At 46.1% G+C, this 24,770-nt stretch overlaps 1 protein-coding gene across 2 annotated transcripts in view; it reads right to left on the bottom strand.

Annotated features, from left to right (window-relative positions):
* Positions 1 to 24,770, bottom strand: part of RRAGC (Ras related GTP binding C) — a 172,299-nt gene that overhangs the window by 110,566 nt on the left and 36,963 nt on the right. The window lies entirely within an intron of this gene.

Here is a 24,770-nt window from a genome sequence, read left to right as displayed (position 1 = left end):
ATTCCGCCCTGTCCGAATGGAAAATCAGATAAGGGCTTTTACAGGATAAAGCCGCCAATTCTGACACGCGCCTGGCCCAGGCCAGGGCTCTTTTTTCCTTCAGGATCCGGCGTTCAACCGCCATGCCGTCAAACGCAGCCGCGGTAAGTCTTGGAACAGACAGGGTCCTTGTTGGAGCAGGTCCCTTCTTAGAGGTAGAGGCCAAGGATCCTCCGTGAGCATCTCTTGAAGTTCCGGTTACCAAGTCCTTCTTGGGCAATCCGGAGCCACGAATATAGTGCTTACTCCTCTCCATCTTATCAATCTCAGTACCTTGGGTATGAGAGGCAGAGGAGGGAACACATACACTGACTGGTACACCCACGGTGTTATCAGAGCGTCTACAGCTATTGCCTGAGGGTCCCTTGACCTGGCGCAATACCTGTCGAGTTTTTCCCAACGGTTTATAATCATGTGGAAGACTTCTGGGTGAAGTCCCCACTCTCCCGGGTGGAGGTCGTGCTGAGGAAGTCTGCTTCCCAGTTGTCCACTCCCGGAATGAATACTGCTGACAGTGCTATCACATGATTTTCCGCCCAGCGAAGAATCCTTGCAGCTTCTGCCATTGCCCTCCTGCTTCTTGTGCCACCCTGTCTGTTTACGTGGGTGACTGCCGTGATGTTGTCCGACTGGATCAACACCGGCTGACCTTGAAGCAGAGGTCTTGCTAAGCTTAGAGCATTGTAAATGGCCCTTAGCTTCAGGATATTTATGTGAAGTGATGTCTCCAGGCTTGACCATAAGCCCTGGATATTCCTTCCCTGTGTGACTGCTCCCCAGCCTCGCAGGCTGGCATCCGTGGTCACCAGGACCAAGTCCTGAATGCCGAATCTGCGGCCCTCTAGAAGATGAGCACTCTGCAACCACCACAGGAGGGACACCCTTGTCCTTGGTGACAGGGTTATCCGCTGATGCATCTGAAGATGCGACCCGGACCATTTGTCCAGCAGGTCCCACTGGAAAGTTCTTGCGTGGAATCTGCCGAATGGGATTGCTTCGTAGGAAGCCACCATTTTACCCAGAACCCTTGTGCATTGATGCACTGAGACTTGGCTCGGTTTTAGGAGGTTCCTGACTAGCTCGGATAACTCCCTGTCTTTCCCCTCCGGGAGAAACACCTTTTTCTGGACTGTGTCCAGGATCATCCCTAGGAACAGAAGACAAGTCGTCGGAACCAGCTGCGATTTTGGAATATTGAGAATCCAATCGTGCTGCCGCAACACTACCTGAGATAGTGCTACACCGACCTCCAACTGTTCCCTGGATCTTACCCTTATCAGGGAATCGTCCAAGTAAGGGATAACTAAAATTCCCTTCCTTCGAAGGAATATCATCATTTCGGCCATTACCTTGGTAAAGACCCGGGGTGCCGTGGACCATCCATACGGCAGCGTCTGAACTGATAGTGACAGTTCTGTACCATAAACCTGAGGTACCCTTGGTGAGAAGGGTAAATTTTGACATGAAGGTAAGCATCCTTGATGTCCCGAGACATCATGTAGTCCCCTTCTTCCAGGTTCGCAATCACTGCTCTGAGTGACTCAATCTTGAATTTGAACCTCTGTATGTAAGTGTTCAAAGATTTTAGATTTAGAATCGGTCTCACCGAGCCGTCCGGCTTCGGTACCACAACAGTGTGGAATAATACCCCGTTCCCTGTTGCAGGAGGGGTACCTTGATTATCACCTGCTGGGAATACAGCTTGTGAATGGCTTCCAAAACTGTCTCCCTGTCAGAAGGAGACATCGGTAAAGCCGACTTTAGGAAACGGCGAGGGGGAGACGTCTCGAATTCTAATTTGTACCCCTGAGATATCACCTGAAGGATCCAGGGGTCTACTTGCGAGTGAGCCCACTGCGCGCTGAAATTCATTGAGACGGGCCCCCCACCGTGCCTGATTCTGCTTGTAAAGCCCCAGCGTCATACTGAGGGCTTGGCAGAGGCGGGAGAGGGTTTCTGTTCCTGGGAACTGGCTGATTTCTGCAGCCTTTTTTCTCTCCCTCTGTCACAGGGCAGAAATGAGGAACATTTTGCCCGCTTGTCCACGAAAAGACTGCGCCTGATAATACGGCGTCTTCTCATGTTGAGAGGCGACCTGGGGTACAAACGTGGATTTCCCAGCTGTTGCCGTGGCCACCAGGTCTGAAAGACCGACCCCAAATAACTCCTCCCCTTATTAAGGCAATACTTCCAAATGCCGTTTGGAATACGCATCACCTGACCACTGACGTGTCCATAACCCTTTACTGGTAGAAATGGACAACGCACTTAGACTTGATGCCAGTCGGCAAATATTCCGCTGTGCATAACGCATATATAGAAATGCATCTTTTAAATGCTCTATAGGCAAAAATATACTGTCCCTATCTAGGGTATCAATATTTTCAGTCAGGGAATCCGACCACGCCAACCCAGCACTGCACATCCAGGCTGAGGCGATTGCTGGTCGCAGTATAACACCAGTATGTGTGTAAATACATTTTAGGATACCCTCCTGCTTTCTATCAGCAGGATCCTTAAGGGCGGCCATCTCAGGAGAGGGTAGAGCCCTTACAAGCGTGTGAGCGCTTTATCCACCCTAGGGGGTGTTTCCCAACGCACCCTAACCTCTGGCGGGAAAGGATATAATGCCAATAACATTTTAGAAATTATCAGTTGTTATCGGGGGAAAACCACGCATCATCACACACCTCATTTAATTTCTCAGATTCAGGAAAACTACAGGTAGTTTTTCCTCACCGAACATAATACCCCTTTTTGGTGGTACTCGTATTATCAGAAATGTGTAAAACATTTTTCATTGCCTCAATCATGTAACGTGTGGCCCTACTGGAAGTCACATTTGTCTCTTCACCGTCGACACTGGAGTCAGTATCCGTGTCGGCGTCTATATCTGCCATCTGAGGTAACGGGCGCTTTAGAGCCCCTGACGGCCTATGAGACGTCTGGACAGGCACAAGCTGAGTAGCCGGCTGTCTCATGTCAACCACTGTCTTTTATACAGAGCTGACACTGTCACGTAATTCCTTCCAACAGTTCATCCACTCAGGTGTCGACCCCCTAGGGGGTGACATCACTATTACAGGCAATCTGCTCCGTCTCCACATCATTTTTCTCCTCATACATGTCGACACAAACGTACCGACATACAGCACACACACAGGGAATGCTCTGATAGAGGACAGGACCCCACTAGCCCTTTGGGGAGACAGAGGGAGAGTTTGCCAGCACACACCAAAGCGCTATATATATACAGGGATAACCTTATATAAGTGTTTTTCCCCTTATAGCTGCTGTATTGTTAATACTGCGCCTAATTAGTGCCCCCCTCTCTTTTTTAACCCTTTCTGTAGTGTAGTGACTGCAGGGGAGAGCCAGGGGAGCTTCCCTCCAACTGAGCTGTGAGGGAAAATGGCGCCAGTGTGCAGAGATAGGCTCCGCCCCTTTTTCGCGGACTTTTCTCCTGCTTTTTTATGGATTCTGGCAGGGGTTAAAATTCATCCATATAGCCCTGGGGGCTATATGTGATGTATTTTCGCCAGCCAAGGTGTTTTTATTGCTGCTCAGGGCGCCCCCCCCCCCCCTAGCGCCCTGCACCCTCAGTGACCGAAGTGTGAAGTGTGCTGAGGAGCAATGGCGCACAGCTGCAGTGCTGTGCGCTACCTTGGTGAAGACAGGATGTCTTCTGCCGCCGATTTTCCGGACCTCTTCTGTCTTCTGGCTCTGTAAGGGGGCCGGCGGCGCGGCTCTGGGACCCATCCATGGCTGGGCCTGTGATCGTCCCTCTGGAGCTAATGTCCAGTAGCCTAAGAAGCCCAATCCACTCTGCACGCAGGTGAGTTCGCTTCTTCTCCCCTTAGTCCCTCGATGCAGTGAGCCTGTTGCCAGCAGGTCTCACTGAAAATAAAAAACCTAAACTAAAACTTTCACTAAGAAGCTCAGGAGAGCCCCTAGTGTGCACCCTTCTCGTTCGGGCACAGAGATCTAACTGGGGCTTGGAGGAGGGTCATAGGGGGAGGAGCCAGTGCACACCAGATAGTCCTAAAGCTTTCTTTAGATGTTCCCAGTCTCCTGCGGAGCCGCTATTCCCCATGGTCCTTACGGAGTCCCCAGCATCCACTTAGGACGTTAGAGAAATATATAGCATGTCAAATAAAATGGAAAAAACAACTTGCTGTATATCATACAACTTTAGGAAAATATCTGGATACCAAATAACCACTAAAGCATACCCCTGCTGTCAAATCATGTTATTATTACTAGTCTTACTCCAGCATAAGCATGCAGAGAAGTTATAGGTTCAGAACCCATGGGTTCCAGTAACCCAATACCCCCTTCTGCTCACGAAATACAGCGGTATGGCAGCTGCCTTCTCTATTCCATAGCGTTCACAACAACTAAACACAAGGGGGGTCAATGTGGCATCCACCAGTATTGGATATAACGTGACAGATGCAACCATGATATCAGGAGGTAAATAATCTAATGCTCAATAGGGTGGTAGGGCATAGTGTTGTAAATGAGCAAACGGAGTAAGGATAAGTAGATTCTAGATGGGAAAAGATGCATTCTTATTCAAATAAAATCATTAGAAATCTCAATATCCATCACATACTTGTTGTAAAATATAATAGAGAACTGAATTGTAAACCATCGATAGCTCAGGGAGACAGGGAAGATATGCAGTCACCGGCAAACAATGGAAAAGACTGTGCCAGCACTAATATTTCTGGGGTTTTCCCATTTTTAGGTGCATTTGCTACCTAATTAAATTATTAATCTCAGTTATTCGTTTCTTTCTGGTCTTATTGTATTTTCAATTGCACTTATCAAAGTCTTTCTTATCTAGCGGCTGCTGCTAAATTAGTAACAAAAATATATTTAAAAAGAAAAGGATTACACAGGAACCAAAGGTTTGGGGAAGAAATGCAATGATGCACACCCTTCAACGTAACATTAGCTTTTAGAATGGTCACAGATTTCATCAGTAATATATTAATGGGCAGCACAGTTTGTGCAATGTTAGGCATGCTGCTCCACAGGACTGAGGTCTTGGGTTCGATTCTCTCCATGGACCTAAAATGTGTAAAGTGTGTATGTTCTCTCTATATTTGCATCGGTTTCCACATGCAATCCAAACACATACTGGTAGGTTAATTGGTTTCTGACAAACGTTAACCCTAGTACACATGAATTGAATACATAAATAATAGCGCTCAACTCAGAACTCCTTAAGTGTCTGCTTTAATCAGCAAATAAAATATATGAATAATACAGTCGTGATAAACGATTCAACACTTCCTTAAAATGAAGTCTTTTTGGAAATCCAAATAGCATCCAGATGACCAATTTCTGTAGAAATTAAAAAGACATGAGTCTGATCATGCAGTATTACTAGTGACCAACAAAAGTGCTAAAATAACTGGTGTGCATACTAAGGATGAGACTTTTAAAGCTTATTTGAACAGCACTATTGAGATGGGATGACCTCTGGACCCTATTGGCCAAGGAACTCAGGAATGCTCACATGGGATCATAAGAGAGAGAAAGAGCAATATAGTCTGGTACTTTGCACATGTGGAACTCAATAATAGTATTATATATATCAGGCGACTAGCATCTACAACTGTGTGCATGGACTACGTACTGGATATATAGATACAGCTAAAATATCTTCTAAGCATATAGGATACTTCTGTTGCTCCCTCCAGCGTTCTCTACAAAAAGAAGTGCTACTTAACATTCACATTCAAAAGCTCTCATTATACATAAACAATGGCTGATACATCCTCCCCTTGTAAAGACAATGTAATTTATTTATTATTTAACAGTTTCTTATATAGCGCAGCAAATTCCGTTGCGCTTTACAATTGGAAATAACAATGATAAAACAAACTGGATAATAACAGTCAGAGGTAGGAAGGCCCTACTCGCAAGTTTACAATCTATAGGGAAATAGGAAAGGTGCTATCTATTGCATAGTTGTCCGCCAGATTGCAAAGGTTCTTGGTGGGCTGTATGATATGGTCATACAGCAATGATGAACCGGGTTTGAGAGGAAGGGAAAGTGAAGAATGAGAAGACATGTGAGGATATGTGTAGACTGTACAGAGTGGATGCAATTTGATAGGAAGGTTTATGAAAGTTATGTGGGCGGTTCTGGAATTTGATACGCTTGCCTGAAGAGGTGAGTTTTCAGGGAACGCTTGAAGGTTTGGAGACTAGAGGAGAGTCTTATTGTACATGGTAGGGCAATTCCACGGAGTGGGTGCAGCCCGATGAAAGTCCTGCAATCATGAGTGGGAGCGAGTAATGAGTGTGGATGAGAGACGCAGGTCTTGTGAAGAGCGAAGAGGTCGGGATGGGAGACATTTTGAGTTAAGCGAAGTGATGTACGTTGGTGTAGTTTGGTTAATGGACTTGTGTGTAAGTAAGAGTATTTTATATTGAATGCGGTAGAATACAGGCAACCAATGGAGGGACTGAGAGTGGATCTGCAGACGATGAACATCTAGCGAGGAAGATTAGCCTCGCAGCTGCATTCAGAATGGATTGTAGTGGTGAGAGTCTCGTTTTGGGAAGACCAGTTAGGAGACTATTGCAATAATCAATACGGGAGATAATGAGAGCATGGATTAGAGTTTAAGCAGTGTCTAGTGCAGGGGTGGGCAATTATTTCAGCTGGGGGGCCCCTTAACACTTCCAGCGAATATTCGAGGGCCACACACTAAATACTCAAAGAGGTCCCTTTTTACACATTACGGCAGACAGCGTGCCCTTTTTACACATTACGGCAGACAGCGTCCCCCTTTTTACACATTACGACAGACAGCGTCCCCTTTTTACACATTACAGCAGACAGCGCCCCCGTTTTTACACACTACGGCAGACAGCGCCCCCGTTTTTACACATTACGGCAGACAGCGTCCCCCTTTTTACACATTACGGCAGACAGCGCCCCCGTTTTTACACATTATGGCAGACAGCGCCCCCGTTTTTACACATTACGGCAGACAGTCCCTACCCCCCTTCCCCCCCCCCCTCCCCTAAACCTATATTGCAGTTTTTAACTCCCCTCCCTCCCCACCCCTAAACCTATATGGCAGCTTAAGCAGTGATCCAGGGGCTGGCTGGACAGGGGGTTTACCTGTTTGTCACAGTGGCAGACGATCCCCGCTGTCCGATGATCCGCGCTGCTGCCGGCCGGAGTCACTGCTGATGTGGCCTCTCCTGCTCCCGCTCGCTGCCCGCCACTTCTCCTCACTGGCCGCCGCTTCTCGGCCGCCGCTCCTGCTCACTGCAGTGCCCGCCCCCGTGCCGCCCAGCGCATGATAACAGAGGAAATCCCGGTCAGCTGACCCTGTGACGTGACCGGGATTTCCTCAGCGGCGCCGCGTCGGAGAGCAGTGCAATGACAAGCGGCATGTCGGCCGCTTGTCATTGCACTCTGGTGGGGCACAGCGGGCCAGGCAGGATCGGTCCGCGGGCCGCATCCGGCCCGCCACCTGTTGCCCACCCCTAGTCTAGTGTAAGGTATGGTCGTATTTTGGATATGTTTTTTAGATGCATGTAACACGATCTTGAGACAGATTGAATGTGGGGAACAAAGGACAGATCAGAGTCAAGGATGACACCTAGGCAGCGAGCTTGTGGGGTAGGGTAGATAGTTGAGTTTTCAACAGTGATAGAGATATCAGGTTGGTACCAACTATTGGCCGGTGTAAATATAACTCTGTCTTTGAAATATTAAGTTTGAGGTGGCGAGATGTCATCCAGGATGAAATGGCAGAAAGGCATTCAGTGACACGGTCCAGTACAGATAGGGACAAGTCAGGGGAGGATAATAGGATTTTGGTACTTACCAGGTAAATCCTTTTCTTTGAATCCAGAGGGGGCACTGGAGTACTCTTGGGATATGGACGGCTTTAGCAGAACAAAGGCACTGAATATTTAAATTTAGTAACTCTCCTCCCCTCCTTATTCCCAGAGTACCTCAGTGTTTTTTACTGAGCCGAACAGGAACGATAGAGAGGTTAACAATGGAGAATTACATATAACATAACGGACAACAAAAAAGTTGACACACAACGTTACTGACAACTAAACAGTTGACACCATAACCGATAGAAATTGAAAATTTGAACCAGTCGGTGAGAATGTGTTACCATAAGATCCCCTGAACTTACCACAAACCAGGTAGAACTGCACTGGGTGGGCGTCCAGTGCCCCCTATGGATTTAAAGAAAAGGATTTACCTGGTAAGTACCAAAATCTTATTTTCTTTTTCATCCACTAGGGGTCACTGGAGTACTCTTGGGACGTACCAAAGCTTCCCCCGTGGGCGGGAGAGCTGTTTGGCACCTGTAACACTAGGCGGCCAAAGTTAGCTGCTGATGCCGCAAACGTATCAAACTTGTAAAAGCGCACCAACGTGTGCACTGATGACCATGTAGCCGCACGGCAAAGCTGCGTCGTAGAAGCCCCACGACCAGCTGCCCATGAAGTTCCCACAGAACGTGTGGAATGAGCTGTTACTGATGTAGGCGGCTGTAACCTAGCATGAAGGTAAGCCTGACGTATGGTCAGTTTAATCCATCTGGATAAGGTCTGCTTAGAAGCTGGCCAACCCATCTTGGCAGCATCAGAGAGAACAAACAACGTATCCGTCTTATGAACTGTAGACGTTCGGGATACATAAACGCGTAGTGCGCCTACCACATCCAAAGTTCCAGAATCTTCTGTTAACACCAGAACTACCATTGGTTGATTGATGTGAAAAGATGACACTACCTTTGGCAGGAAAGCGGGACTCGTCCGAAGTTCCGTTCTGTCATCATGAAACACCAAATACGGCACCCAAATCTGAAACACGCCTTGCCGAAGCTAAGGCTAGGAGAAAAATTGTTTTCCAAGTGAGAAACTTAATACCCACTTGTTGCAAGGGTTCAAAATATGAAGACTGTAAGAAATCTAAAACCAGATTCAAGTCCCATGGCGCTGTAGGTGGAATAAATGGAGGCTGTACTCTGAGGACACCTTGCAGAAAGGTGTGTACAGACGGCAATAGAGCCAATCGTCTTTGAAAGTAAATTGACAAAGCAGATACCTGCACCTTTAGTGTAGATAAACGCAGTCCTCCATCTAACCCCGTCTGTAGAAATAACAAAAGACGGGATAACTTGAAAGATGTCAGAAACTTCCGAGCTTCACACCAACCTATATAGGCACGCCAAATTCTGTAATAATGAGCTGCCGTAACTGGCTTCCTAGCACGTAACATGGTTGGTATAACCGAATCTGGAATGCCCTCTCTTCTTAAGAGGGCGGTCTCAACAGCCACCCCGTCAAACACAGCCGCGCTAAATCGGGGTAAAGGAACGGACCCTGTTGTAACAGGTCCAGACGTAGCGGGAGCGACCAAGGATCGTCTGTGAGTAATCCGCTGAGAACCGAGAACCAAGCTCTCCGAGGCCAATGAGGCGCCACTAGTATGACTGTGGCGGACTCTCTTTTGATCCGTTTTAGAAACAGAGGAAGTAGCGGAAACGGTGGAAACAGATACACGAGGCTGTAGGGCCACGCGATTGTGAGAGCATCCACCGCCACTGCCTTTGGATCTCACGTTCTGGACACATACTGGGGCATTTGGTGATTGTGGCGAGATGCCATCAGGTCCACTTACTTGAGGGTAACCCCACCTCTGGATCAACATGTGAAACACTTCTGGATTTAATGCCCATTCTCCTGGATGAAAATCCAGACGGGTGAAATAATCCGCCTCCCAGTTGTCCACTCCCGGAATGAACACTGCCGACAATATCACTTGGTGATGCTCGGCCCAATTGAGGATTCGAGCTAGTTCCCGCATGGCCATGCGGCTTCTCGTTCCTCCTTGTTTGTTGATGTACGCGACCGCCGTCGCGTTGTCTGACTGCACCTGGACAGTCTTAGACCGAAGCATGTGCACTGCTTGTCGTAGCGCATTGTAAAATTGGCCGGAGTTCCAGGACATTTATAGACAGCAATCTTTCGTGATCCGCCCAGAGACCCTGGAGCTGACCATTTTGAACTACAGCTCCCCAACCTCTGAGACTCGCGTCCGTCGTTAGAATTATCCAATTCCAGGCGCCGAACAGTTTCCCTGCGGTTAGATTGTGTACTTTGAGCCACCAGAGTAGAGATACTCTGGCCCGTGGCGACAACCTCACCCTCTGGTGAATGTGCAGATGCGAGCCCGACCACTGTGCGAGCACATCCAGTTGAAAAAGGACATGAGTGAAATCTTCCGAACTGAAGCGCTTCGAAAGCCGCCACCATTGTGCCTAACAGGCGAATGCACAAATGTACCGAGACTGTGCGTGGATTGAGCACTAATTGTACCAGATGACGAATAATCTGTACTTTCTGTTCTGGTAGGTAAATTCTTTGATCTACCGTATCGAGAATCATACCTAGGAATTGAAGTCGTTGAGACGGAATCAGATGCGATTTCTTGAAGTTGACAATCCAACCGTGCTGAACTAGTACATTGTACGTTAGCAACGCATGTTGGAGGAGCATCTGTTGAGACGGAGCTTTGATGAGCAGATCGTCCAAGTACGGAACTATTATCACTCCCTGGGATCTGAGATGAGCTATCATCAGAGACATCACTTTGGTGAATACCCGAGGCGCTGAGGAGAGGCCAAACGGTAGAGCCTGAAACTGGTAATGGTTCTGCCGTATCGCAAACTGCAAGAACCTCTGATGAGGTGGCTAAATCGGAATGTGCAAGTACGCATCCTTGAGATCCAGTGCAATCATGAATTCCTGTGGCTCTAAACCTGCAATTACTGACCGCAGAGATTCCATATTGAATCTGTAGTAAGTGACGTACTGATTGAGGCCCTTCAAGTTCAATATTGGCCTGACCGAGCCATCCGGCTTTGGTACCACAAACAGACTGGAATAATAACCCTGACCTTGTTGGTGTACAGGGACCGGAATCAAAACTGCTGAATCCAGCAGAGACTGAATGGCAATTTGAAGAACCGCGCCTTAGTTACCCAAATGCCAACCAAGCCAGGTCTAAGCAACACTCCTGCTGCTATATACATGGACTTTAACATAGCTTCTATTTTACGGTCTGAAGGGTTTTTAAGCGTAGTAGCCATTGGTACCGGTATGGTTAACTTCTTTGTAAGTTTTGACACAGACGAATCCACCATTGGCGGACTCTCCCATGTAGATGTCACAGACTCTGGAAACGGGTAACTAGACTTAAATCGGCGAGGTATAGAAAACCGTTTATCCGGATTCTTCCGTGTTTCTACTAACATCTTATTAAGAGATTCCGAAACAGGAAAACACATTGGAGATCTCTGTTGTTTAGTAAATACGACTTCATCATTTGTCAGAGGCTCCTCAGTTTCTGTAAACTTCAGAGACTGACGCACCGCTCTCTGATGAGATTATCAATGCCTGGGCTGTCAAAATCTTCACCATCTGACTGCTGGTCTAATTCGCCCTCCTCACCCTCATCTTGCGCAGTGAGGTCTGGCATAGAATCGTCAGAATGCAACATAGCAGAAACTGGTAAATCATAAGACAAATGGAATTTATCCCTTCTACCCAAAGTGGACTTGGACCTTTGGCAAGGCTGAGACCCCTCCGGTAGTTCTGGCGGTCTCACCAGAGACTCAGATCTTGCCGCTCTTGTCGAGCGGCGGCCAATTCTCATTTGCAACCCAGCCATTACATCTGTTAGCATAGCCCATGGAAGGTCCAGGGATGAAACCGGCTTTGAAACCGGAGCGGAAATTGTATTCGTAGATGAATTCACAAAACATACTGTACATGTGGTAGATCCATCCGGTAACACACTCTTACAGACATTGCAGTGAAACTGCTTTTTAGTTTTCGCTGGTGCCTTACTCATTATGCAGACAGACAATACAACAGACAAAGACGGACAACTTGCACGCCTCAGTAAAATTGTTACTAAGGTGTGTCTATATATATATATATGGCCGAAGTGTAGTGCACATGGCCAGTACTATATGAAATCTGATCCAAAATTCCCACTACCACCCCTGCGCCTCCGGTGGAGTAGAGATGAAGGACAGGAATGTTCTGGAATCACAAACAGGAAGCATGGTTAAAATGGCCCCCATGCCATGCTTACAGTTATAATCACATTGCAGGGCATAAATTGTGGAAAGACATATATAACCTGGAAATATGCTGTTAATAAAGGCTTAATAGCCTATGCATTCTTACAACCCATGCAGCCTTTTGTGCTGCTGCTATGGGCATTATACACTTTACCCCCTCCCCCCCGTGCGCTGCGCTGCCTGTGAAGACTTCTCCTCCCCCCCCTTGTGCTCCATGTACCGCTGTCTATTCCAGCAGGGAGCGGGTACACTGAGCCTGGGAAGTTACAGGGAGCCGGTACAGGGAGCCGGTACAGGGAGCCGGGGAGCGGGTACAGGGAGCCGGTACAGGGAGCCGGTACAGGGAGCCGGGGAGCGGGTACAGGGAGCCGGGGAGCGAGCTCTGTAGAGCCGTGGAGCGGCGGTATGGAGTAACGGAAGTGCGGCCGACGTACGGGGCTCTGTGCGGCGGGGCTGAGCGGCTCTGGCGGCCGCTTAAAAGACTAACCAGCGGCGGCGCACTGTAAGCGGCGGAAGGCGCTGAAAGTAAAGTGTCCCCCACACAGCGGGGCGGCAGCGTACGCTGACCGCCCCGTCCCCCAACATACCTGGACGCCTGTGGTGAGGGGCTACGACATAGCTTCTTCTGCAAGCTCCGTCCAGCCTTCCTGCAGGTTGTCTGCTCTTGGCTGTGAGGGTGCTCTGTAGTGAGGACCGACACGCCAGCAGCTGCTTGTAGCAGCTTTCACTATCCCGGACCCACGCCTTTTGGAAGGGGGGGGGAAGGGATGTGTATAAAGTTTAGAAAAATAAAAATTAAAAATAAAATATTCAAAGTAAGTGGGGGAGGTCCACACAACACATGTTGCTGCTGTGAGCACAGAAAAAACACTGAAGTACTCTGGGAATATGGAGGGGAGGAGTGTTACTAAATTTAAGTATTCAGTGCCTTTGTTCTGCTAAAGCAGTCCATATCCCAAGAGTACTCCAGTGACCCCTAGTGAATGAAAAAGAAAGGTAGATTTGAGTATCATCTGCGTACAGAGGATACTGAAATCCAAAAGAGCTGATTAGTTTACCAAGAGATGAGGTATAGATAGAGAAAAGCAGAGGACCCAAGACTGAGCCTTGCGGTACTCCAACTGAAAGAGGTAGCGAAGAGGAGGTAGATTCAGAGAAGCGAACACTGAAGAAGCGATTAGATAGGTAGGATAGGAACCAAGAAAGGGCTGTGTCTTTAAGACCTAGGGATTGTAGTGTTTGTATGAGGAGAGAGTGGTCAACAGTGTCAAATGCAGCAGATAGATCTAGAAGAATAAGTAGTGAGTAATGGCCTTTAGACTTCGTATTGACCAAATCATTAACCACTTTAGTCAGTGCTTTCTCTGTGGCGTGTTGGGAACGGAAGCCTGACTGAAGTGGGTCCAATAAACTGTGTGAGTCGAGTGTAGGCATGTCTCTCAAGTAAAAAAAAAATTTATATATTTGCTGCGCTTTGAAAAAAGCAGCTCACTTAAAAAACTGAATTATATTTTAATGTGAGTGAGCGCTAATGTTCTAACTCTAATATATTATATATTACTAGTGGCACCTGTTTAGAAAAAAAGATGGTTATTTGTAAAATGTTTACACTCTTTTGAGTGATGATGTGGGTAGCCTGCAAATCACGTCTTGTGGATAACTTACACAGGTGGTAACTCTCCCTACCTGTCCCTACACTGGTGGTGTTGGAGCCGCTGATATTCGTTAGCCGCGGCTCTGGTCACCGTTCTGTGCAGCCGATGGTGGGGCTGGCAGCGCTCTGAGTCCCGCTGCGTCCAGCGGGCTGTGAGCGGCGCGACGTCACTCCTCTCGCTCCAGACGTGGCTGATGTTATGATCCGTGATGCGGCCGATGCTGGGGCCTTGCAGAAAGCTTTACCCTTTTTGGTAACCAATGCGTTTCATGCAATCCAATCGCACTTGTTCGAGGATAAATTCTTATTAAAAAATGCTTTATTTTTTACTTTATTGATAAAAATACAGGAACTTCCGGCTGGAAATGACCTCACTTTTTGCGGGAACCATGTGTTTCATTATTAACTTATCTTTAAAATTTAATTGGTTAAAAACATAATTCATATGACTTTTTTTTTTATTTCTGGTGCCACTTGTTACTATTAATAAAAATGTACTTTAAAAAAATGTTAAGATTGAAGGAATGGATTTAACTCAATGTCTATATTTAGACCTCTCGGTGCTCAGTTTTCAATTCAAAAATTCATTGTTTCTACCTTTTTTTTAACTCTTCAGATATATTGCCACCTCCAATTTCGTTGTATTTTTTTTAACGACCATGAATTTCTTCTGTTTGGGTTTTTGTTGTGTACTTCAGAAAAATGTTTTGACACGTTATGAGTTAGTAATCCTTTCTTTATGTTGTTGATATGTTCGGCAAATCTCACTTTTACTTTCCTTTTTGTCTGACCGACGCATTGTAGATTACACGGACATTGTAAAAGGTAGATTACCCCTTCTGTGTCACAACTGAGAGCTTGATTGATGTGGTACATTTTTCCGGTTGCTGTGGATGAAAAACTGGTTGTTTTCTTAGTTGTCTTATTGCTTATGGTGCAAGCTTTACAATTTAGGCATTGACGATATCCTTTATTGATGGAATTGCATTCATTATTTCCTTGTTGATGTAAATGGCTTTTAACGATGGTCTGTTTAAGAGATTGTGCTCGTCAGTAGATGATTTTTTGTTGATCTGGTATTATGTTTTTTTCAGGTCTCATCCAGTTTTAGAATGTGCCAATGTTTACGTATCATTTCTTCTACTGGTGCTGTATTACTGTTATATTGTGTGATGAAAGGCAAATCAATCTTTGTTTGTGGTTTCTCTTTATATTTGATCAATTCTTTTCTATCTGTTTGTATCAACTTTGTAATATGTTTCTGGATTTCAGATTCGGAATAACCCTTCTCAATGAAGTTCTTTTTTATGGATTCGCTTTGTGATAGAAATGTATCATCATCTGTGCAATTTCTTCGTATTCTTTGTAGTCTTTCTGGTATGTTTTTGATCCAATTTCTGTGATGGTTGCTACTGGTTGGAAGTGTATTAGTGTATAAAGTTTAAATACATGTTTTGACCTAATTCAATTATAAAAAAAAAAATTCCTTCAATTTGAGCGGTTTTTGGGAAAAAAAACTTTGCCAGATAAATTGTTAATCATGGCTGTAGCTCCTATCTAAGTGACCAGGAGCTATTCAGTTATTTTTGGGCACTCATTACTTATCACGGCTAATCCCCTGCATTGCTTATTATGCTGTGATATTCATGATAGTGATGAGGGCACAACTGAATGGATCCCAGTCACTACACCATTAATTCTACACCATCATTTCTTGAAATATTTGGCATGTTAAAGATTTATTTTATTTTATTTTTTAATCTCTTAATCCAAAACGCAATCATAGCCAGGTAATCCCGAAATCCTGCAATTTGTAATTAATTGCATGTACATGTGGTAGGGACTACAAATTCTGAACTGCACTGGGCAGGGATTATTGAATTACTGAAATATTCTCTGCAAAGAGATGCATATTATGGGGTCTATTCAATTCAAGTCGGAATTCCCGACTTGTCGGCTAAACGGCAGTTTCCAACATGTTAAGGTCGAATCCAGATTCGACCTACTCAATCAAATTGCTGTTTATACGACAAGTCAGAAATTACGACTTGTCGTAAAACACGTGGCTCGGCGGATTAGCCATGGATCCACGTGTTTTGTCGGATTAGCGGCCAAATCTGACAGATTTTAGTCCTGTTCCTGACAATGTCAATTCGACTTTAAAAAAAGTCAGATTGCCATTGGGGCGTATGCAATTAGCTCAGTTTTTTCACCTAGGCTAAAACTTTTTTGCTATTTTTAGGGCGAATGGAGATTCTCCCTATGCAGTATTTTCGCCTAGGCGAAAGATACGACAGGGGCAGAAAACACGTGGATCAATGAATCCACTTGTTTTCCGCCAAAAATGCGGGCCATTTTCGCGGCATTTTTCGCCAATTCCTTTTCACTTCATAAAAGAAGGTGAAAAGGCATTGGCGAAAATGCCTTCAAAACTGCCGAAAACGTCCCTAAATGAATACAAGTGGGGCGAATTCATTAGCTCCGAAATGTAATTGGAACCAACTGTATACGCCCCATTGTTGTAAACGGCCAAAACCTGTTGGATTTGGCTGCAAATTGAACAGACCCCTATGTGTGCTATATAAATAACTGGTAATATAATGTATAAATAAAAGAGCTGCAATCTCACTTCTGTTCCAGTTGGAAGAAAAAAAAATGTGCTTGGAAGGCGAGCTCTGCTACACACAAAGGTTAAATGCTTATTAAAAACACTGTCATCAATATACAACTCTCTACCACAGAGCTGGAACTTTCAGAGACTATTACATATGCAATTGCATGTGACATATTTCACAACAACCACCAAGAAATAGTTCACTAAATACAAATTCAGCGTGATACAATGGATTTATAAATGACTGGAGGTCTTTCTTACAGGGAAAGATACTAATAAAATAACCATTTTTAAAAATTGGGCTGGTTGATCTAGGAAATGATTTAATAGACATTTCAGGGTTGAACTCGATGGACCTCTGTCTTTTGTCCAGCCTTACTGAAACGTATAAATTTGGGGTTAATTGTCCTTTTCATTTCTTGAAATCACCCTATGAAAGTGAAGATACAACCCAATGGACCACTGAATTTACAGTACATTTACAATTTGCATTATCTATCATTTGTGAGCGGAAAAATAGGAGCCAAGTAAGACACGTATCCAGAGAAGCCAGGCATCAACTATAATAAATTTTGAAAACTTTTGCAACTTGGCTGGTATTTAATCTAAGGAAAACTAACAAAAAAACCACCAGAGCATGAAAGTGTGACTAGACACAAGCTTTGTTATGTTTGCATCTGCTGACTGGGAGCCATCATAACTTAGTCCTACACTGCAAATACTTGCTTCATCTGTTTATTATATTGTATTTTTTTTCATTTTCTAAAAGTATACAAAGAATAATGTATATTATCAAAACATGGAAATAAGAATTCCACATACAGAAAGTTCAATACAAAAGCATTTCTTATGTACCCTATTTATTTCCCTAACAATATTGTAAGTTAAAGCTGGATGCACACTGCACGATGTAATAATACATAACACGGGCCATACACACGGGTCTGGGACTCCAGGTCGACAACAAAAAGGTTGACACACCTTAGGTCGACGCCAATTGGTCGACACAGCTTAGGTCGACATGGACAAAAGGTCGACATGAATGTTTTATTGGTGTCGTTTTCTTCGTAGAGTGACCGGGAACCCCAATTAGTGCACCGCTTCGCTCGCCTTGCTTCTGGCATGGTGCCTTCGCTCCGCTCGGCACAGATTACCGTTCCAATCGTAGTCCACGTGGATCGTTAAGTATGAAAAGGTTCCAAAAAAGAAAAAAATTGTGAAAAACTCATGTCGACCTTTTGCCCATGTCGACCTTTTGCCCATGTCGACCTAAGGTGTGTCGACCAATTGGCGTCGACCTAAGGTGTGTCGACCTGGAGTCCGGATACCGTACACACTCATCGGTCCAGTGTATGACGGCACAATGTCTTACAGCATACATGTAACTGCATGCCGCTGTTCGTTACATCGTCTCATCGAACGTGCAGCACATCAGGTGGGAAGATGTGATGACCGACCTACAATATACGATACGCATGATATATAATTCTGATCCACCTAAAAGTCTTCCGACCTATTTGTAACTATACACTATAAAACCTCATTCATTTTTGCGCTTGCCTCATAGAAGCAAGGTTTAACATCTGACAAAACCTTACCGCTAACTGAATCGCCCCCTAACATACCAACTGGGCGATTCTCCGTGATGCACGGGACAGCTACACATATTCATACAACATACTTCAACAAAATACCATGATTTTAGTGGGTCATAAGTTACAGGGTAAGGCATTGCTACTAAGCAATGAAGTTTTCATATAACAATTTCTAAACAAACCAGATTAAAAGGAAAAATAAGATTTTACTTACCGATAAATCTATTTCTCGTAGTCCGTAGTGGATGCTGGGGACTCAGTCAGGACCATGGGGATAAGCGGCTCCGCAGGAGACAGGGCACAAAAGTAAAAGCTTTAGGATCAGGTGGTGTGCACTGGCTCCTCCCCCTATGACCCTCCTCCAAGCCTCAGTTAGGATACTGTGCCCGGACGAGCGTACACAATAAGGAAGGATTTTGAATCCCGGGTAAGACTCATACCAGCCACACCAATCACACCGTACAACAAGTGATCTGAACCCAGTTAACAGCATGATAACAGCGGAGCCTCTGAAAAGATGGCTCACAACAATAATAACCCGATTTTTGTACCAATAACTATGTACAAGTATTGCAGACAATCCACACTTGGGATGGGCGCCCAGCATCCACTACGGACTACGAGAAATAGATTTATCGGTAAGTAAAATCTTATTTTCTCTAACGTCCTAGTGGATGCTGGGGACTCCGTCAGGACCATGGGGATTATACCAAAGCTCCCAAACGGGCGGGAGAGTGCGGATGACTCTGCAGCACCGAATGAGAGAACTCCAGGTCCTCTTTAGCCAGGGTATCAAATTTGTAGAATTTTACAAACGTGTTCTCCCCCCGACCACGTAGCTGCTCGGCAGAGTTGTAATGCCGAGACCCCTCGGGCAGCCGCCCAGGATGAGCCCACCTTCCTTGTGGAATGGGCATTTACATATTTTGGCTGTGGCAGGCCTGCCACAGAATGTGCAAGCTGAATTGTACTACACATCCAACTAGCAATCGTCTGCTTAGAAGCAAGAGCACCCAGTTTGTTGGGTGCATACAGGATAACAGCAAGTCAGTTTTCCTGACTCCAGCCGTCCTGGAAACCGATATTTTCAGGGCCCTGACAACATCTAGCATCTTGGAGTCCTCCAAGTCCCTAGTAGCCGCAGGTACCACAATAAGCTGGTTCAGGTGAAACGCTGACACCACCTTAGGGAGAAACTGGGGACGAGTCCGCAGCTCTGCCCTGTCCGAATGGACAATCAGATATGGCTTTTGTGAGACAAAGGCGCCAATTCTGACACTCGCCTGGCCGAGGCCAGGGCCAACATCATGGTCACTTTCCATGTGAGATATTTCAAATCCACAGATTTGAGCGGTTTAAACCAATGTGATTTGAGGAATCCCAGCACTACGTTGAGATCCCACAGTGCCACTGGAGGCACAAAAGGGGGTTGTATATGCAGTACTCCCTTGACAAACTTCTGGACTTCAGGAACTGAAGCCAATTCTTTCTGGAAGAAAATCGACAGGGCCGAAATTTGAACCTTAATGGACCCCAATCTGAGGCCCATAGACACTCCTGTTTGCAGGAAATGCAGGAATCGACCGAGTTGAAATTTCTTCGTGGAGCCTTCCTGGCCACACACCACGCAACATATTTTCGCCACATGTGGTGATAATGTTGTGCGGTCACGTCCTTCCTGGCTTTGACCAGGGTAGGAATGACCTCTTCCGGAATGCCTTTTTCCCTTAGGATCTGGCGTTCAACCGCCATGCCGTCAAACGCAGCCGCGGTAAGTCTTGGAACAGACATGGTACGTGCTGAAGCAAGTCCCTTCTTAGCGGCAGAGGTCATGAGTCCTCTGTGAGTATCTCTTGAAGTTCCGGGTACCAAGTCCTTCTTGGCCAATCCGGAGCCACGAGTATAGTTCTTACTCCTCTACGTCTTATAATTCTCAATACCTTGGGTATGAGAAGCAGAGGAGGAAACACATACACCGACTGGTACGCCCACGGTGTTACCAGAACATCCACAGCTATTGCCTGAAAGTCTCTTGACCTGGCGCAATACCTGTCCAGTTTTTTGTTCAGGCGGGACGCCATCATGTACACCTTTGGTCTTTCCCAACGGTTCACAATCATGTGGAAAACTTCCCGATGAAGTCCCCACTCTCCCGGGTGGAGGTCGTGCCTGCTGAGGAAGTCTGCTTCCCAGTTGTCCACTCCCGGAATGAACACTGCTGACAGTGCTATCACATGATTTTCCGCCCAGCGAAAAATCCTTGCAGTTTTTGCCATTTCCCTCCTGCTTCTTGTGCCGCCCTGTCTGTTTACGTGGGCGACTGCCGTGATGTTGTCCCACTGGATCAATACCGGCTGACCTTGAAGCAGAGGTCTTGCTAAGCTTAGAGCATTATAAATTGCCCTTAGCTCCAGTATATTTATGTGGAGAAAAGTCTCCAGACTTGATCACACTCCCTGGAAATTTTTTCCCTGTGTGACTGCTCCCCAGCCTCTCAGGCTGGCCTCCGTGGTCACCAGCATCCAATCCTGAATGCCGAATCTGCGGCCCTCTAGAAGATGAGCACTCTGTAACCACCACAGGAGAGACACCCTTGTCCTTGGAGATAGGGTTATCCGCTGATGCATCTGAAGATGCGATCCGGACCATTTGTCCAGCAGATCCCACTGAAAAGTTCTTGCGTGGAATCTGCCGAATGGAATCGCTTCGTAATAAGCCACCATTTTTCCCAGGACTCTTGTGCAATGATGCACTGACACTTTTCCTGGTTTTAGGAGGTTCCTGACTAGCTCGGATAACTCCCTGGCTTTCTCCTCCGGGAGAAACACCTTTTTCTGGACTGTGTCCAGAATCATCCCTAGGAACAGCAGACGTGTCGTCGGAAACAACTGCGGTTTTGGAACATTTAGAATCCACCCGTGCTGTCGTAGAACTACTTGAGATAGTGCTACTCCGACCTCCAACTGTTCTCTGGACCTTGCTCTTATCAGGAGGTCGTTCATTTTCTTCGAAGAAGAATCATCATTTCGGGCATTACCTTGGTAAAGACCCGGAGTGCCGTGGACAATCCAAACGGCAGCGTCTGAAACTGATAGTGACAGTTCTGTACCACGAACCTGAGATACCCTTGGTGAGAAGGGCAAATTGGGACATGGAGGTAAGCATCCCTGATGTCCCGGGACACCATATAGTCCCCTTCTTCCTGGTTCGCTATCACTGCTCTGAGTGACTCCATCTTGATTTGAACCTTTGTAAGTGTTCAAATATTTCAGATTTAGAATAGGTCTCACCGAGCCTTCTGGTTTCAGTACCACAATATAGTGTGGAATAATACCCCTTTCCTTGTTGTAGGAGGGGTACTTTGATTATCACCTGCTGGGAATACAGCTTGTGAATTGTTTCCAATACTGCCTCCCTGTCGGAGGGAGACGTTGGTAAAGCAGACTTCAGGAACCTGCAAGGGGAAATGTCTCGACTTTCCAATCTGTACCCCTGGGATACTACTTGTAGGATCCAGAGGTCCTGTACGGCTCCAGCGTCATGCTGAGAACTTGGCAGAAGCGGTGGAAGGCTTCTGTTCCTGGGAATGGGCTGCCTGCTGCAGTCTTCTTCCCTTTCCTCTATCCCTGGGCAGATATGCTTATGGGGACGAAAGGACTGAGGCTGAAAAGACGGTGTCTTTTTCTGCATAGATGTGACTTAGGGTAAAAACGGTGGATTTCCCAGCAGTTGCCGTGGCCACCAGGTCCGATGGACCGACCCCAAATAACTCCTCCCCTTTATACGGCAATACATCTTTGTGCCGTTTGGAATCTGCATCACCTGACCACTGTCGTGTCCATAAACATCTTTTGGCAGATATGGACATCGCACTTACTCTTGATGCCAGAATGCAAATATCCCTCTGTGCATCTCGCATATATAGAAATGCATTCTTTAAATGCTCTATAGTAAATAAAATACTGTCCCTGTCAAGGGTATCAATATTGTCAGTCAGGGAATCCGACCAAGCCACCTCCGCGCTGCACATCCAGGCTGAGGCGATCGCTGGTCGCAGTATAACACCAGTATGTGTGTATATACTTTTTAGGATATTTTCCAGCCTCCTATCAGCTGGCTCCTTGAGGGCGGCCGTATCTGGAGACGGTACCGCCACTTGTTTTGATAAGCGTGTGAGCGCCTTATCCACCCTAAGGGGTGTTTCCCAACGCGCCCTAACTTCTGGCGGGAAAGGGTATACCGCCAATAATTTTCTATCGAAGGAACCCCGCGCCTCATCACACACTTCATTTAATTTATCTGATTCAGGAAAAACTATAGGTAGTTTTTCCACACCCCACATAATACCCTTTTTTGTGGTACTTGTAGTATCAGAAATATGTAACACCTCCTTCATTGCCCTTAACAAGTAACGTGTGGCCCTAAAGGAAAATACGTTGTTTCTTCACAGTCGACACTGGAGTCAGTGTCCGTGTCTGTGTCGACCGACTGAGGTAAAATGGGCATTATAACGTCCCTGACGGTGTTTTAGACGCCTGGACAGATACTAATATGTTTGCCGGCCGTCTCATGTCGTCAACCGACTTGCAGCGTGTTGACATTATCACGTAATTCCTTAAATAAGCCATCTATTCCGGTGTCGACTCCCTAGAGAGTGACATCACCATTACAGGCAATTGCTCCGCCTCCTCACCAACATCGTCCTCATACATGTCGACACACACGTACCGACACACAGCACACACACAGGGAATGCTCTGATAGAGGACAGGACCCACTAGCCCTTTGGGGAGACAGAGGGAGAGTTTGCCAGCACACACCAAAAACGCTATAATTATACAGGGACAACCTTTATATAAGTGCTTTTCCCTTATAGCATTTTAATATATGTAGTCATATCGCCAAATCAGTGCCCCCCCTCTCTGTTTTAACCCTGTTTCTGTAGTGCAGTGCAGGGGAGAGCCTGGGAGCCTTCCCACCAGCATTTCTGTGAGGGAAAATGGCGCTGTGTGCTGAGGAGAATAGGCCCCGCCCCCTTTTCGACGGGCTTCTTCTCCCGTTTTTCTGAGACCTGGCAGGGGTTAAATACATCCATATAGCCCCCAGGGGCTATATGTGATGTATTTTTAGCCAGAATAAGGTACTATCATTTCTGCCCAGGGCACCCCCCCCCAGCACCCTGCACCCTCAGTGACCGCTGTTATGAAGTGTGCTGACAACAATGGCGCACAGCTGCAGTGCTGTGCGCTACCTTATGAAGACTGAAAAGTCTTCTGCCGCCGGTTTCTGGACCTCTTCATTTTTCGGCATCTGCAAGGGGGTCGGCGGCGCGGCTCCGGGACGAACCCCAGGGTGAGACCTGTGTTCCGACTCCCTCTGGAGCTAATGGTGTCCAGTAGCCTAAGTAGCCAATCCATCCTGCACGCAGGTGAGTTCACTTCTCTCCCCTAAGTCCCTCGATGCAGTGAGCCTGTTGCCAGCAGGACTCACTGAAAATAAAAAAACCTAACAAAACTTTTACTCTAAGCAGCTCTTTAGGAGAGCCACCTAGATTGCACCCTTCTCGGCCGGGCACAAAAATCTAACTGAGGCTTGGAGGAGGGTCATAGGGGGAGGAGCCAGTGCACACCACCTGATCCTAAAGCTTTTACTTTTGTGCCCTGTCTCCTGCGGAGCCGCTTATCCCCATGGTCCTGACGGAGTCCCCAGCATCCACTAGGACGTTAGAGAAACATTTTTAAAAGCGTGTGATGCACGGGACTTTATGTTAACTTTCTGGAGAATCACCCAAGTCATTTCCAGATCTATGGGCACTGTTCTGGCAATCAACTAAAAATAGTACTATTTCCCTATCTAAACCACTATATATGTTTCCAATGATAAAGGAAAACTATGGGGCATATTTAATTGAGCATGGGTTTTAGGAAAACCTCGAGGCACTGGTTTTTGTGTGTAAGAGATAACCTCAGTCAGTGGCACATGCGTCACTCCCGATTTGTGTTAGATAGAAACATAAACATAGAATTTGACGGCAGATAAGAACCACTTGGCCCATCTAGTCTGCCCCTTTTTTATCCTTTAGGTAATCTCAACCCTTTTTAAACCTTAATTCTTTGTAAGGATATTCATATGCCTATCCCAAGCATGTTTAAATTGCTCTACAGTCTTAGCCTCTACCACCTATGATGGGAGGCTATTCCACTTGTCCACTACCCTTTCTGTGAAGTAAGTTTTCCTTAAATTTCCCCTGAACCTGCCTCCCTCCAGTTTCAGTGTATGTGCTCGAGTTCTAATACTACTCTTCCTTTGAAGAATGTTTCCCTCCTGAACTTTGTTAAAACCCTTGGTATATTTGAAAGCCTCTATCATGTCCCCCCTTTCCCTTCTCTCCTCCAAACTATACATGTTAAGATCTTTTAGCCTTTCTGGGTAAGTTTTGTGATGTAGGCCATGCAACATTTTAGTTGCCCTTCTTTGTACACTCTCTAATGTATTTATATCCTTCAGGAGATATGGTCTCCAGAACTGGACACAGTATTCAAGATGCGGCCGTACCAATGACCTATACGGTGGCATTATCACTACTTTTTTCCTGCTACTGATTCCTCTCCCTATGCAACCAAGCATCTGACTTGCCTTTCTCATTGCTTTGTTACATTGCTTTCCTGCCTTTAAGTCACTTGAAATAGTGACTCCTAAATCCCTTTCCTCCTCAG

The sequence above is a fragment of the Pseudophryne corroboree genome, chromosome 2 (assembly GCF_028390025.1).
Source record: "Pseudophryne corroboree isolate aPseCor3 chromosome 2, aPseCor3.hap2, whole genome shotgun sequence".
Classification (NCBI taxonomy): domain Eukaryota; kingdom Metazoa; phylum Chordata; class Amphibia; order Anura; family Myobatrachidae; genus Pseudophryne; species Pseudophryne corroboree.
Note: the sequence above shows the minus strand (reverse complement) of the source record. Positions and strands in the feature narration are given on the sequence as shown.